This window comes from Drosophila navojoa, chromosome 5 (genome assembly GCF_054131105.1).
Source record: "Drosophila navojoa isolate 15081-1374.11 chromosome 5, UAZ_NAV_1.0, whole genome shotgun sequence".
Taxonomy (NCBI): Eukaryota; Metazoa; Arthropoda; class Insecta; order Diptera; family Drosophilidae; genus Drosophila; species Drosophila navojoa.
The window spans coordinates 25,106,599-25,119,620 of NC_142893.1; the positions used below are offsets into that span (position 1 = coordinate 25,106,599).

General features: G+C 37.2%; 12 non-coding genes across 12 annotated transcripts; 4 read left to right on the top strand and 8 right to left on the bottom strand.

Annotated features, from left to right (window-relative positions):
• Positions 1 to 3,003: 3,003 nt before the first annotated feature.
• TRNAE-CUC (transfer RNA glutamic acid (anticodon CUC)) lies at positions 3,004 to 3,075 on the bottom strand. Its single transcript has one exon. It is a non-coding gene; the product is annotated as a tRNA-Glu (tRNA).
• A 334-nt stretch (positions 3,076 to 3,409) lies between these two features.
• Positions 3,410 to 3,482, top strand: TRNAR-ACG (transfer RNA arginine (anticodon ACG)). Its single transcript has one exon. It is a non-coding gene; the product is annotated as a tRNA-Arg (tRNA).
• Positions 3,483 to 3,804: 322 nt separating this feature from the next.
• TRNAR-ACG (transfer RNA arginine (anticodon ACG)) lies at positions 3,805 to 3,877 on the top strand. Its single transcript has one exon. It is a non-coding gene; the product is annotated as a tRNA-Arg (tRNA).
• A 561-nt stretch (positions 3,878 to 4,438) lies between these two features.
• TRNAE-UUC (transfer RNA glutamic acid (anticodon UUC)) lies at positions 4,439 to 4,510 on the bottom strand. The gene has a single exon. It is a non-coding gene; the product is annotated as a tRNA-Glu (tRNA).
• A 294-nt stretch (positions 4,511 to 4,804) lies between these two features.
• Positions 4,805 to 4,877, bottom strand: TRNAR-ACG (transfer RNA arginine (anticodon ACG)). Its single transcript has one exon. It is a non-coding gene; the product is annotated as a tRNA-Arg (tRNA).
• Positions 4,878 to 5,062: 185 nt separating this feature from the next.
• Positions 5,063 to 5,135, bottom strand: TRNAR-ACG (transfer RNA arginine (anticodon ACG)). The gene has a single exon. It is a non-coding gene; the product is annotated as a tRNA-Arg (tRNA).
• Positions 5,136 to 9,275: 4,140 nt separating this feature from the next.
• On the top strand, positions 9,276 to 9,349 carry TRNAI-AAU (transfer RNA isoleucine (anticodon AAU)). Its single transcript has one exon. It is a non-coding gene; the product is annotated as a tRNA-Ile (tRNA).
• A 99-nt stretch (positions 9,350 to 9,448) lies between these two features.
• On the top strand, positions 9,449 to 9,522 carry TRNAI-AAU (transfer RNA isoleucine (anticodon AAU)). The gene has a single exon. It is a non-coding gene; the product is annotated as a tRNA-Ile (tRNA).
• Positions 9,523 to 9,935: 413 nt separating this feature from the next.
• On the bottom strand, positions 9,936 to 10,009 carry TRNAI-AAU (transfer RNA isoleucine (anticodon AAU)). Its single transcript has one exon. It is a non-coding gene; the product is annotated as a tRNA-Ile (tRNA).
• Positions 10,010 to 10,109: 100 nt separating this feature from the next.
• On the bottom strand, positions 10,110 to 10,183 carry TRNAI-AAU (transfer RNA isoleucine (anticodon AAU)). Its single transcript has one exon. It is a non-coding gene; the product is annotated as a tRNA-Ile (tRNA).
• A 142-nt stretch (positions 10,184 to 10,325) lies between these two features.
• Positions 10,326 to 10,398, bottom strand: TRNAK-CUU (transfer RNA lysine (anticodon CUU)). The gene has a single exon. It is a non-coding gene; the product is annotated as a tRNA-Lys (tRNA).
• Positions 10,399 to 11,813: 1,415 nt separating this feature from the next.
• On the bottom strand, positions 11,814 to 11,886 carry TRNAK-CUU (transfer RNA lysine (anticodon CUU)). The gene has a single exon. It is a non-coding gene; the product is annotated as a tRNA-Lys (tRNA).
• Between the last annotated feature and the right edge of the window lie 1,136 nt (positions 11,887 to 13,022).

A 13,022-nucleotide genomic window follows, 5' to 3' on the forward strand; every position in this document is an offset into this window, starting at 1 on the left:
CCGAGATATATAAACAATATAGTTTTGAATGAATGAGTATAAAAAGTACAAAAAGTAAAGTAAGTCAGCTCAATCCTAATATTTATATAAATTGTTATATATTAGCTATCACTTTCCATTTTCAACGGCGTCGGCCTTAACCGTTTTGTAACCTATTTATCTATATGAGAGTTCTCGTAAAATCTCTTTGAAAAAAGGAAGTTTGGGATATTCATTTAACAATTAAAACATTCCATCAATTAAAATTTAAACACGAGCAATTGCCTCGTAAGTAAAACAGAAAGAAGGCTCTAGTCGAGACTGCTCGAATAGGAGATACTCTGAACCCACTAAGCTGATATTCTAATCGTTCTGCACTACACATGCACCCACACGCACGTATAAGAACGCGCTATGCTAACTGCGCAATAAGCAGCGACTGCGCTGCATTGTGGAAAATATGATAAGCATTTGTTTGTTGAATAATTGATTTTGTAGTCATACAATCTTAATGAAAATTTCAGAGCGTGGTTTCTAAAATCTATAAATTACGAAATGTTTTCTTAAGTCTCCAGGTCTAATAGTATTCAAATGAGGCTAAATAAACAAAATCGATTTTTTGATCATTCTCGATAAGAAAGCTATTGAAAAAATAAGACACACTGATACTGCGTATGGTAAACACGCGTATTCATTACATACTTTTCACAAAACCAGAAATCAGGGTTTCCAATTTTCAAATCCAATTCCTATTCCAATTTTCTATTTTTCCCGTCAACTAAGTACTCAACCGCGTCTGATGCTGCTTAATTTCGGCGATCTGACGAGAAACGATGTATTCAGCGTGGTATGGTCGTTAACGAAAGACGAATGACTCAAAGCTCACTAAAAATGTGGTATTTAGAAAAAAGCTGTCAAAAATTCTTTGTGATAATAAGGGTTGGTAGACGCAAATCAGCGTAAAGTGCACATTGATTAAAACAAAAACAGATATACTTATATTTACATCGAGGCCAATTTGAACAAGTAAGAAGACTCTAGTCGAGACTGCTCGACTAGGAGATACCCTGAACCCTCCAAGCTGATATTCTTATCATTCTGCACTTATTTTATGCACGCACACATACATACACATGCATCCACCCTCACGCACCCGCGCTCTGCTAACTGCGCAGTAAGCAGCGACTGCACTTGGGCTGCGCTGCAGTGTGGGCAATAGTATGAGAATTTACTTGGTGAATAACTTTTTTTGTAAACACACGATCTTAATGAAATTTTCAGGGCGTAATTATATCCAAAGCACAAGTCTCTAGTACTTGAAATACGTTTTTTACAAATTGAAGGCGTGGTATCCGAAATCTGTTGATTGCAAAATTTTTGTATTCATCATATATATATACACAGTAAATCTGAAGTCTCCACGTCTAATAGTACTCCTATGAGGCTCACAAAACAAAATCAAATTTTCGATTATTTTCGATAAAAAAGTTATCGAATGAGTTATCGAAAAAATAAAGCAAACTCGTACTGCGTATGGTATAGACGAATATGCACACAGAATTTCAGCTCTCTAGCTCTTATATCTTCTGAGCTTTTATATCTTCATACGGACAGACGGACGGACGGACGGACGCACGGACGGACAGACGGAAAGGGCTATATCGACTCAGCTCGTCGTGCTGATCAAGAATATATATACTTTATTGGGTCTGCGATGATTCCTTCTGCCTGTTACATACTTTTACACAAAACCATTATACCCTGATTTCCCATTTTCTATGGGTTCAGGGTATAAAAAGAAAGATCTTACATCATTCAAGTGTCTAGGATACTAATAATTTAATATTGAACAATATACTTTGAATAGTAATAGCCAAGAATCTAAACTACTTAATAGCTACTCTCCAGTTAAATGGCGCCCGGTAGCTTTCTTGACTGGGTATTAAAAAATTTGGAAACAACACTTAATGCCAACGATGATACTGCTTTTGTAATTATCCACATTATGCAAACATTATGTGGCTGAAATGCAGCTAAGTATCTTCACGGTGTACCCAGTTCTGCTGCTCTCATTTGCGACATTTTCGCTGCGTAAAATGACAATTGCATCAAGTGTGTTAAGTGCTTCTATGTGTGTGTATGTAATAAAACAACAACAAAACCAGCAACAACAATAGTGTCCTTACATGGCTATTACAAGGGCTCACAGCTGTTGCACTTTGGTACGTCATCTTGTGGAGCAAGTAAAAGAGTAACTTTTTGCATTAGCCACAATTGCTGCCCCTCCTACTTTTCCTGCCATTCTTTCCTCTCCTACTAACCACCTAACTTACCCTCTTCCTGCGCTTCATTCGCCTCATTATGACACATTTGCCCAGCAACTTGACTGCACGATAATTGTCCATGGGATATCCTTGACAAGATATGCGCGAGTTTCTCTGAGGGACAAGGATGATTCGAGGTTAAGTTGAAGGCATTTTTAGTGAAATGAGTACATTGGTTTTGTACAATGTCCGTCTTGGCGTCTGTTCGTCTGTCCGTATGAACGCAGTTTATTTCGGCGCTAACAAAGCTAAAGATTTCAAATTTGGAACAGATAGTGGTGTATATCTCCAATTTATAAAGTGGTAAACTTTTCCCGATCTGCCAGGGGCGTGGTAAATCGGTAAATGCATTTTCCGATTTGTTAGAAGCTGAAGAACTAGATAGCTGAAATTTTGAGAAATTCGTAAGAACGTTGCTGTCGGGCGTTACCAGCTGCAATTCTGCACACATTCACATCCCATCGGCAATTTAGTAGTACCTGTAATACTGTATGAAGTACAGTTTTTCTCAACTCGCCACGCCCCTAAATATAAATCGGGGATATACACGAGTATGTGGTCCGAATTTCATGCCGCCAGCTTTAATCGCGCCGAAATAAATTGCGTTGATACGGACGGACACTGCACAAATCCAATACACTCATTTGACTTTTGTGAGTGATTATAAAAATATTTTGTAAGAAAAAATTTGTCACTTAATTTCCCATACCGGGAATTGAACCCGGGCCTTCCGGGTGAGAGCCGGATATCCTAACCACTAGACAATATGGGATATATTCTCTCTGTTGCTAAAACTATAATAAGACTACTAGTCTATCAAATGTTTCACATATCATATATATATATATATACGTTTATATATATAAACTTACCTTATTTTCATCAAACTAAAATAAAAATAAACTAGTTATTAAATTACTTTTTATTTATCAATGAAGATAAAATGACAAATTTATTTTGCAGGCGGATTTAATTAGATGCAGACCTTTGAAGCAATCTTTAAACTGGTTTATATAAGTCTTTATCACTGCTTACGTGTCGGTAATGCAGTCATAACTTATCGTTGGGAATGCATTTATAATGGCTCAAAACACACATCTCACAACGGTCCTGTGGCGCAATGGATAACGCGTCTGACTACGGATCAGAAGATTCCAGGTTCGACTCCTGGCAGGATCGAATTTTTTATTTTTATTATTCATTTCAGTTTACCTTTAACAATTTACGTTAAAGTATTTTTATTTACTTATTGCAGATTATATAATATAATAATAAACGTAAAACGCTAAGGCCCTCGGCTTGTTACTTAAGGGGCTTAAAAATAAAATATAAATATAAATATAAATATAAATAAATAGATAAGACAATCTCATTAATATAATTAACTTTTGTTTATTACTATAAACATACACAATTTTAAATCTGCCGCTGATAATTGTATTACATAAAAGCTGAACAATATCTAGTATCATTTGGTGAGTTTTGACAATCAACAAACACCGGTCCTGTGGCGCAATGGATAACGCGTCTGACTACGGATCAGAAGATTCCAGGTTCGACTCCTGGCAGGATCGAATTTAATTTTGCTGTATATTTATTTTACAACATTTTTCTCAATTTTCATTTTTTAGATGTAATAAATGTTGGTCTCCTCAGGGGAAGAGAGACTCTGCCTGAAAGTAAATCAAGAGGTGTCGTGTGGAGCGTGTGGATTATGTGTCGTTTTATGCTAAGCAGCGGAAAGTGTACAAAGTTTGCCATGAAATGGGGACGGGTGCATTGCAAACAGTAAAACGCCACATCAGCTGTGTGCAAATATGCAACGTCAAGGACTTTTAAGGTGACATCCAAATGATTCTTATTCAAAGGACTTGATGCGTACACCCTCATGGTTGTGCATATACTATGTGCGCTGCAAATCTCTTGTGATTTGCATATCATCAGAAAGTCGTAATTGAAAATATAATATATTACGCTTGCAATTGGATGTTGAATGTATGCATTTTCTAAGTTGCTATTTACCGCTGAATAATGTATATATTTAATCATAGTTCAAACAATATAAAAATATATATCATTAGACAAATGTTTATAAATATCTAATATTGTCTTAAAAAGAAAATAAAAAAATCATCTTCCCATACCGGGAATCGAACCCGGGCCTTCTGGGTGAAAGCCAGATATCCTAGCCACTAGACCATATGGGAGGCGCTTTTGGTGTTGACCAACATCACAATATGAATAGTTTCAAATTCAAATTATAAATAAAGGCAAATTTTGTGTTATCTAATATTAAAATCTAAAGCTGCTTCTATAAGGAACAATTTCCCTCTTGTCTATGTAACATACAAAGTATTACACATTCTTAACAATAAAAACACATGGCTTGCTTTTTAGTTCACGGTTTCGAAAATGCACATTTATACTTCTTATCTTAAGAAAATATAAGATCTACTTTGTCTCATTTTACTCATTATTAATAAATGAGAATATAAAAAACTCGATCCTGCCAGGAGTCGAACCTGGAATCTTCTGATCCGTAGTCAGACGCGTTATCCATTGCGCCACAGGACCACTCACTCAAAATGTCTCAAAGCACATTTTGTCAAGCAGTTTATTCCGTGGATTGAAATACAAATAGTACATATGTATATATAAATATATGAATTCATATACTACACACAAACGTATGAGTAGTGTTGTTTAAACCAGGGCAAAAACAATTATATTAATTAAGAACAAAAAACAAAGAAAAAACCCGATCCTGCCAGGAGTCGAACCTGGAATCTTCTGATCCGTAGTCAGACGCGTTATCCATTGCGCCACAGGACCGCACACTGAAATTGCAACAGAAAACCATTTAACAGCCTAAGCAGTGCAAAATGTATATATTTAATTTTATTAACAGAACAAGCAGTGTAAGAAGCAGTTGGGAAGACCAAATCGGATAGTGGAGCACAAAAAACTTTTTATTACCAGTTACTTAAATATAAAATCAATACATTTTTTAACGTTTTTTGGTTAATGTAATTTCCAAATTTTTGTTTTAGCTTTATTTTAATTTGTTAATAACTATGGCAAGTTGTCTGTACCCTGTCGTCACCACAAAGACGTCAGAGCATCACTCAATCGTGCTGCAGCAGTAACAGAATCAGCCGTGGTTGTTGTCTCAACAGCAAACATACGATTCAGTCTCTTATTGGCACTCAATGTGTGCAGTTCAGTGGCAACGCAAGTAACGATACGACGTATTGAGCGCAAAGCCGTTGAACGTGCGCGAGACGTAAGCAAATGCGAAACATAAATAAAATACAAATGTCAATCTCTGAGCAATATACTAATAAATAGAAAATACATACATACAACAAATTGTTTATAACACAATATAACAAAACAAAAGGGAAATAGAAAGAAATGAAAAGAGTGCGTGTACATAAATATATTTACATATATTTTTATAGTATATCAAAGTATTATTGAGATTATATGTGCAATAACAAATCCAAAAAATAATTGATGTAATGCGAAAAATAAACGTAAACGTAATTGATTGCAGTTAGTGCGGTAAGTGCAGTTTAAAAGCCGACAACGCCGACCCCTCCTGCCATACTGTTTTAACACCCACTACTTCAGCTCTCTCGGCTTCTTTTTCCGTTTACATGCTTTCTGGCGCTTCTTTATATTCCTTATTATTCTGTCTTTTCACATACGTTTTTGTTTTCATCGTCTGCTTCTGCCTCAGTCAAGCAGCCAAACAGCGGCAGCCTCAGCCGCAGCAGCAACGTCAAAGCCCAAAAACCATCTCAAATGAAACGAAACGAATGGAAACGAAATCGTTCGAGCAAGAACAAGAACGAAAAACAGTGGGCAAGCATAGCGTGTAAAAGCGAAAAACGTAAAGCGAAAAGCTCAAAGATTGGGGCTAGGGCTAAAGCAAATGTCGCGACGTTCAACGTTGTTGTTCTTGCTGTTTGTTTAGCTGTCGTTTCTCCATTTACATATGTGTATATGTATGCATGAATGCGCTCATGTGTGTGTGCATTAGTGTGTGTTATGATGTGTTTATTTGACAGTGTATTTGTGTCTGTCGATCTCTGTGGGACAGTCACGCTGTATATGTGTGTGAGTTGGTGCTACTGTTTTAGTGTTTGTGTGTGTGTATTTGTAGGCCTCCACGCGGGCAGCAAAAAGCGCCAAGCGACCTGCTGCCGCCGCTGCTGTATTGTATCTCTGCCGTTACCGCTGCCTCTACTTCGGTTCCTTTGCGACTTTGCTTCTCTTGCCTCCTCTCCTTCTTTCTCTATCTTACTCTCTCACTCTCTCTCTGCTTGTCATTCTATTATTCGGCATAGTACGCTTCTCTGGCCGTCATTAACCCGTTTGGCGACTTGTTTTGCCTGCTGCTGCTGTTGTTGTTGCCGCCGCACAGTAAAACGCCGTAGCACATAAAAATAGTCTGTGGCAGAATTGTTGACTTCCCCTTTCGACAAACGTGCCGGCCCGCGGCGTCCGCGTGAATCTATCTAAATGTAAAGCATTGTATGTATACCCCAACATCCCAAGCGCTACAAAATTGTTGCAGTCGACATTACAGACTCACAGCTTACAAATTGAAGTTGTATCTGCAACAGAAGCAGAAACAGAAGCAGAAGGGCCTCTTAACAGAAGACATCCCTTGCAATAACATGTAAAACTCTTCCAGTACTCGAAATCAAAGCCATTAGCACAATAATTCATTCATGCAAATGTATTCAATGAACTATATTTTCGTATTATATTATAAGTAATCACACAAAAATTGTATAAGAAAGTAATTCCCTTCTTTAAGCTATGCTGAATCCGAATCGAGATCTAAGATAAAAAGTTTGTTGCACATAATCGAGTTTAAATGTAAAGTAAATACGATTTTTATTTTCATGCTCATTCACGAAAGTTAATTGAGTACATTGGTTTTGTGCGATGTCCGTCTTGCTGTCTGTCCGTATGTTTATTGCGGCGCTATTAAAGCTAGAGTCTTGGAATTTGAAACACATACTCTCCGCTTTATGACGTGTTAAAATGTTCCCGATCCGCCCACTAGGGACGCGCAAATCGGAAAATGTATTTTCCTATATAGCAGAAATCATATTGGAATGTAGATCCGCGTCGATCATCCAGGATCACGAGCTATGGCGGATATATGTACGCCTTTAGGGGACGTACCAAATCGGACCTGAAGATATAGTGATTTTTAAATTCTGCTATATTTTTGACACTATTGATGCTAGAGACCTCAAATTTGGTATACATACTCGGGATGCCCCCAAGACGAAAAAACTTTGGTTAGGTGGATATACATATGTCCGCCCACAGGGGGTATGGCAAACCGCAAAAGTTTATATAAGATAAAATATAATTGGGAAATACATTGAAATGGAAGCAAACTGATATAGAGGTTAGAGAAATTAATGTATTATGTTAATAACCCTAATATTTGTAAAAACTTTGTTAACTTTCAAGAGAAACATATGTGAATATCTAATAAAACGTTATAGAATAGCATTTACTATTGTCTAATTGATTTTTCACCTTTCAGATATGTATACACATATGTATATATGTATGTAGGTAAGCAATACTTGATTGCTTTTAAAAATATAATATAAGAGTATAAATTAGATATGAATGTACATGGATTAAACTCGCTCACGCAGCCCTATGTCTCCATGCATCTATGTATCTAAAAAGCTCGTATTTCACAGCCCCATTAACCTGCTCAATCGAAAACTTGTCTGAAGAATTAAAAGCGTCCACCATTTTGGGCTGTGCAGCTTCGTTGAAAGCGAAAATAGCGCAACGGAGAGAAAAAATTGCGTCTGCTTCTTGCGCTAGAAGTTTGCCTTACGAATGTTTTTACAGATACATGCATATGTATGCATGTATCTAAAATTGCCACATAGCATGTGCATGCAGCAAGAACCAGAGACAAGTAACTAAATATAACGCACAAAACACACACACAAACTTAAATAGATCAGATACATATGTATATACTCATCTGTAAGTGTGTAAATTGTGTGTGTGTGTGTATGTATGTATGCATGCATGCAAGGGGCTGTGTCTAGGTTCCCGCTTGCAATTTCATTTTCATTGCAACTTCATGCCCCTGACATCGGGCCATGCCAGCCTGTCGGCTCTTCCTTCATGGTTGCACACACACATATATATATATATATATATATATACTGCTTTACACTGCTTCATTTTTGCGCCGTCTGCAAGTTTCTACGCTCATTCTTCTAAAACTGCAAGTTGCTGCGGCGCGTCGCTTATCGGCCTATTGAAGCTCTCTGGCTCGGTCGCTGTCGCAACTGCAGTCGCAGTCAACGTATGCGTCATTCTGCTAGTGCACTCGGCCATGCAACTGCCTGCCTGTCTGTGCTCGTCCGTCTCTTTTTCTCCCTTGCCGCTGTATTTAGTAAGTGCGAGCGAATAAGCGTTCACGCTGCTTGCCCTAACCTACACCACAGAAAATTTATTGCGTCGGCTCTACTTCCACGCACACTTCACTAGATTTCAAATGTATGCTTGTATGTATGAATGTAACAATGTATATCTACGAGGCATATATTTTTCAGTCTGCTTCTTAAAATTTCTGTTAATTTTATTTCTTCATTAGCTTTCGTTGAAATTTATTGAAACAATTTTGGTTATTTGTTTACATTTCTTTGCTTTTGGCTATTAATATGTGTCTCTTTATTTTGCAGAATTAAAATCGATCGATCCGTTCAACTAAATATACGATTTTCAAATAATTTGAACACATTCTGACCCGAAAGTGTATAATAAATGAAATCATAATATTTTAGGTCTATGTTCAATTCACCAACTTAAGCTATTTATAAATCTTTTAGGTAAGTAAATATATATACATACATATTTGTTGTCGCTTTTTAGCTTAGTCATTCTTGGATTATAAGTGTTTGATCATGGGGCCCATTAGCTCAGCTGGTTAGAGCGTCGTGCTAATAACGCGAAGGCCGCGGGTTCGATCCCCCCATGGGCCAGTATAGAGAATACTTTTTTATATGTTTTTGTGTTAAAGACCTATTTTTTCCGACAATAATTTTGATTTTTAAATCCTGGAAACAAAATGGCGTTAATATGGCCCATTAGCTCAGCTGGTTAGAGCGTCGTGCTAATAACGCGAAGGCCGCGGGTTCGATCCCCCCATGGGCCAGTATAGAAAGTACTTTTTTTTGCGTTACAAGACCTATGTTTTTCCGACAATAACTTTGATTTTGTAAATCCTGGATACAATATGGGGTTAATATGGCCCATTAGCTCAGCTGGTTAATCAACGCGTTGCGTCTGGCTTAGCTTGTTTTTTTTTTTTGTTTTTACGCTCAAGTCAAGCATTGACGTGAGCTATGATAAAAATATTAATGATCCCGATTCAGTGACCTTTTCTAATTCGGGTATATACTCGAGTTTGAAGTCTCAGTGTCTCCAATATTGTAGTAACATTTGATCTCCGTATGAGAAATACGGACAATAAGACGGATATTACGCAAACAATAGACTACATTCAAATTTAAATTAATAAATTAAACTCCTTTAGCTTGAATACTGTACATAAAAAAAAAGTATAGTTGGCCCATGGGGGGATCGAACCCGCGGCCTTCGCGTTATTAGCACGACGCTCTAACCAGCTGAGCTAATGGGCCATATTAACGCCATTTCGTTTCCAGGATTTATAAAATCAAAATTGTTGTCGGAAAAAATAGGTCTTTAACACAAAAACATAAAAAAAAGTATTCTCTATACTGGCCCATGGGGGGATCGAACCCGCGGCCTTCGCGTTATTAGCACGACGCTCTAACCAGCTGAGCTAATGGGCCAACTGTCAAAGACCATCCCTATACTAATATTAAAAGGAATCCAAATGTTATATGTTACTGAAGATCTATTTTCTAATTATTGTTGTATTTATAAATAATGCACTTACTTAGTACCCCAAATATAAATACAAAAAATTCAGTTCGCCCAACGTGGGGCTCGAACCCACGACCCTGAGATTAAGAGTCTCATGCTCTACCGACTGAGCTAGCCGGGCCCTATGGGTGCAGCTATCTTACACCTCATGTTGCTATAGTTCCTGTACTCTATAAACGGGGCAACGTTACATTCCAATGTATAAATCGTAGTCTCGATTAGCTGCTGTGTTCTTCCTCATCAACCTACTCCAGGTGCTAAGCTTTGGTTGCTGGAGGCTGCTCGACTAGGAGATACTCTGAACCCTCCAAGCTGATATTCTAAACATTCTGCACTATATACACAGTAAATCTGAAGTCTCCCGGTCAAAAAGTGTTCAAATTAGGCTGAAAAAACAATCCGTTTTTTGGTTATTCTCGATAATAAGTTATCGAATGAGTTATCGAAAAATATGGTAAACTGGTACTGCATATGGTATACACGAGTACGCATGCACAATTTCAGCTCTCTAGCTCTTATATCTTCTGAGATCGACGCGCTCATGCATACGGACAGACGGACTGACGGACGGGGCTAAATCGACTCAGCTCGTCGCTTTGATAAAGAATATATGTATCTACTTCTGCCACGCCTCCGTCTGCCTGTTACATACTTTAAACAAAACCATTATATCCTGATTTCCCATTTTCAATGGATGCATCCCCCATGCACCACTCCGTCGGTAAAGTAATTTGCAATTGAATATTAAAACGAAACAATGTTCGAAAGGAAACAAAACAAATACGAAACGAGCGCATATTGAAGCAGAAGCAGAAGCAGACAAATATGCGTTGCGAGACAGAGACAGCAGGCTGTTAAAGAGCTTCGCACGAGTCTTTTCGGTTGCGCTACTTTCTAGACAGGAGGGCATAGGGGCGACCAAATAAAGGTTGCTATTGTCATGTATACATATTTTTACTTGTACTTTTAAATATTTGACTTTACTTGTGTTACTCTTAATAATTTAACTTAATACATATATTTTATAATTAGCATAAGTATTTATTGTACAATATTGTGATAAGTTTCTTATATAAAATATAATATATTAAATATACAATATTGTGATAAGTTTGCTATATAAAGTACAATTTTAATGCAGGTGTATATAAAAGTTGGATGCCTCGTTGATGCACATGATACAGTCCTCAGTTGATCATATGATCTACAATTTCCATATTGTAAGGAAGAGAATAAAGGGGCAAAATAAAACAAATGAAAATCAAAGTCTTATTTGTGCTGCAAAACTGTGTGATTATTGTCGTTGTCGGGTGGCTTCTCCACGACCTCCATTCCATCTTTTCTGTCTATTTTATGCTCATTCGCCAGAAGTCTCTGTAACAGACAAGGCCGAAAAAGTTGGGGTAGGCTCGTAAATAAGAGAAAAGAGCTTTTGTGATTGAGCAACTGACAATATGAGCTACTCAATCATATTGAAGTTATATAGCAATAAAGTAAATGTATAAAATAATGACATTTAGCAAAAATATCCTCTATCGCCCAACGTGGGGCTCGAACCCACGACCCTGAGATTAAGAGTCTCATGCTCTACCGACTGAGCTAGCCGGGCACTTCTAAATTTTGGAATTTATTGATATTCTAGATATGGGTATGCATATGTATAAATATATATATATATATATACATATGTTATTTAGAAAAAAACATTCAACGAAAATTTTAAATTTTTGTTTAACACGGGTGCAATAAATACTAAAACAACATCGCGCGCAAACCATTAGACCAATAAGGACTGATGAATATATAGTTTCCAACCAGCGTATTTTATTAAATTTAATGACTATATATTTATATAGTTATTTCTTTATTTAACTATTGTTACAAAGAATTAAATCTAAATAACAATTTTTTTAAACCAGAGCGACAAAGGCCTTCAGGCAGACTTTTTATACCCTCAATAATGGTATAATGGTTTTGTGGAAAAGTATGTAACGGGCAGAAGGAATCATCGCAGACCCAATGAAGTATATATATTCTTGATCGGGACGACGAGCTGAGTCGATATAGCCCTGTCCGTCTGTCCGTCCATCCGCCTGTCTGTATGAGTGCGTCGATCTCAGAAGATAGAAAAGCTAGGGAGCTGAAATTTGAGAATAATCGAAAAATTATTTTGCTTTTTCAGCCTCATTTGAACACCATTAGACCTGGAAACTTCAGATTTACTGTGTATATGCATATGATGAATACAAACATTTTGTAATCAACAGATTTTTGATACCCCGCCCCCCTCGTCCCCAATTTGTAAAAAACGCATTTCAAATACTAGAGACTTGTGCTTTCATTAAGATTGTTCGTCTAGAAATTAAATTATTCAACAAATAAATTCTCATAATATTGCCAACACTGCAGCGCCGCTCAAGCGCAGTCGCTGCTTACTGTGCATTAAGCAGAGCGCGTTTTTATACGTGCGTTAGGAAGCATAAAAGAATTGCAGAATGATTAGAATATCAGATTGTAGGGTTCAGGGTATCTCCTAGTCGAGCAGTCTCGACTAGAGCCTTCTTACCTGTTTTGATGATAATTTCTAAGCTTGATGACTTTTGGATTGCTTTTCGTTTAAATTGCTTGAGGAGTGTGTTATCGAAATAATATTTCTTCCAATGCACCATTGGAAGCGGTGAGTCCTGTTTCTGCCAGCATGGCTTTTATTGGAGTAGTAAGGAAGACGCCTAATGAGAGTCTTAT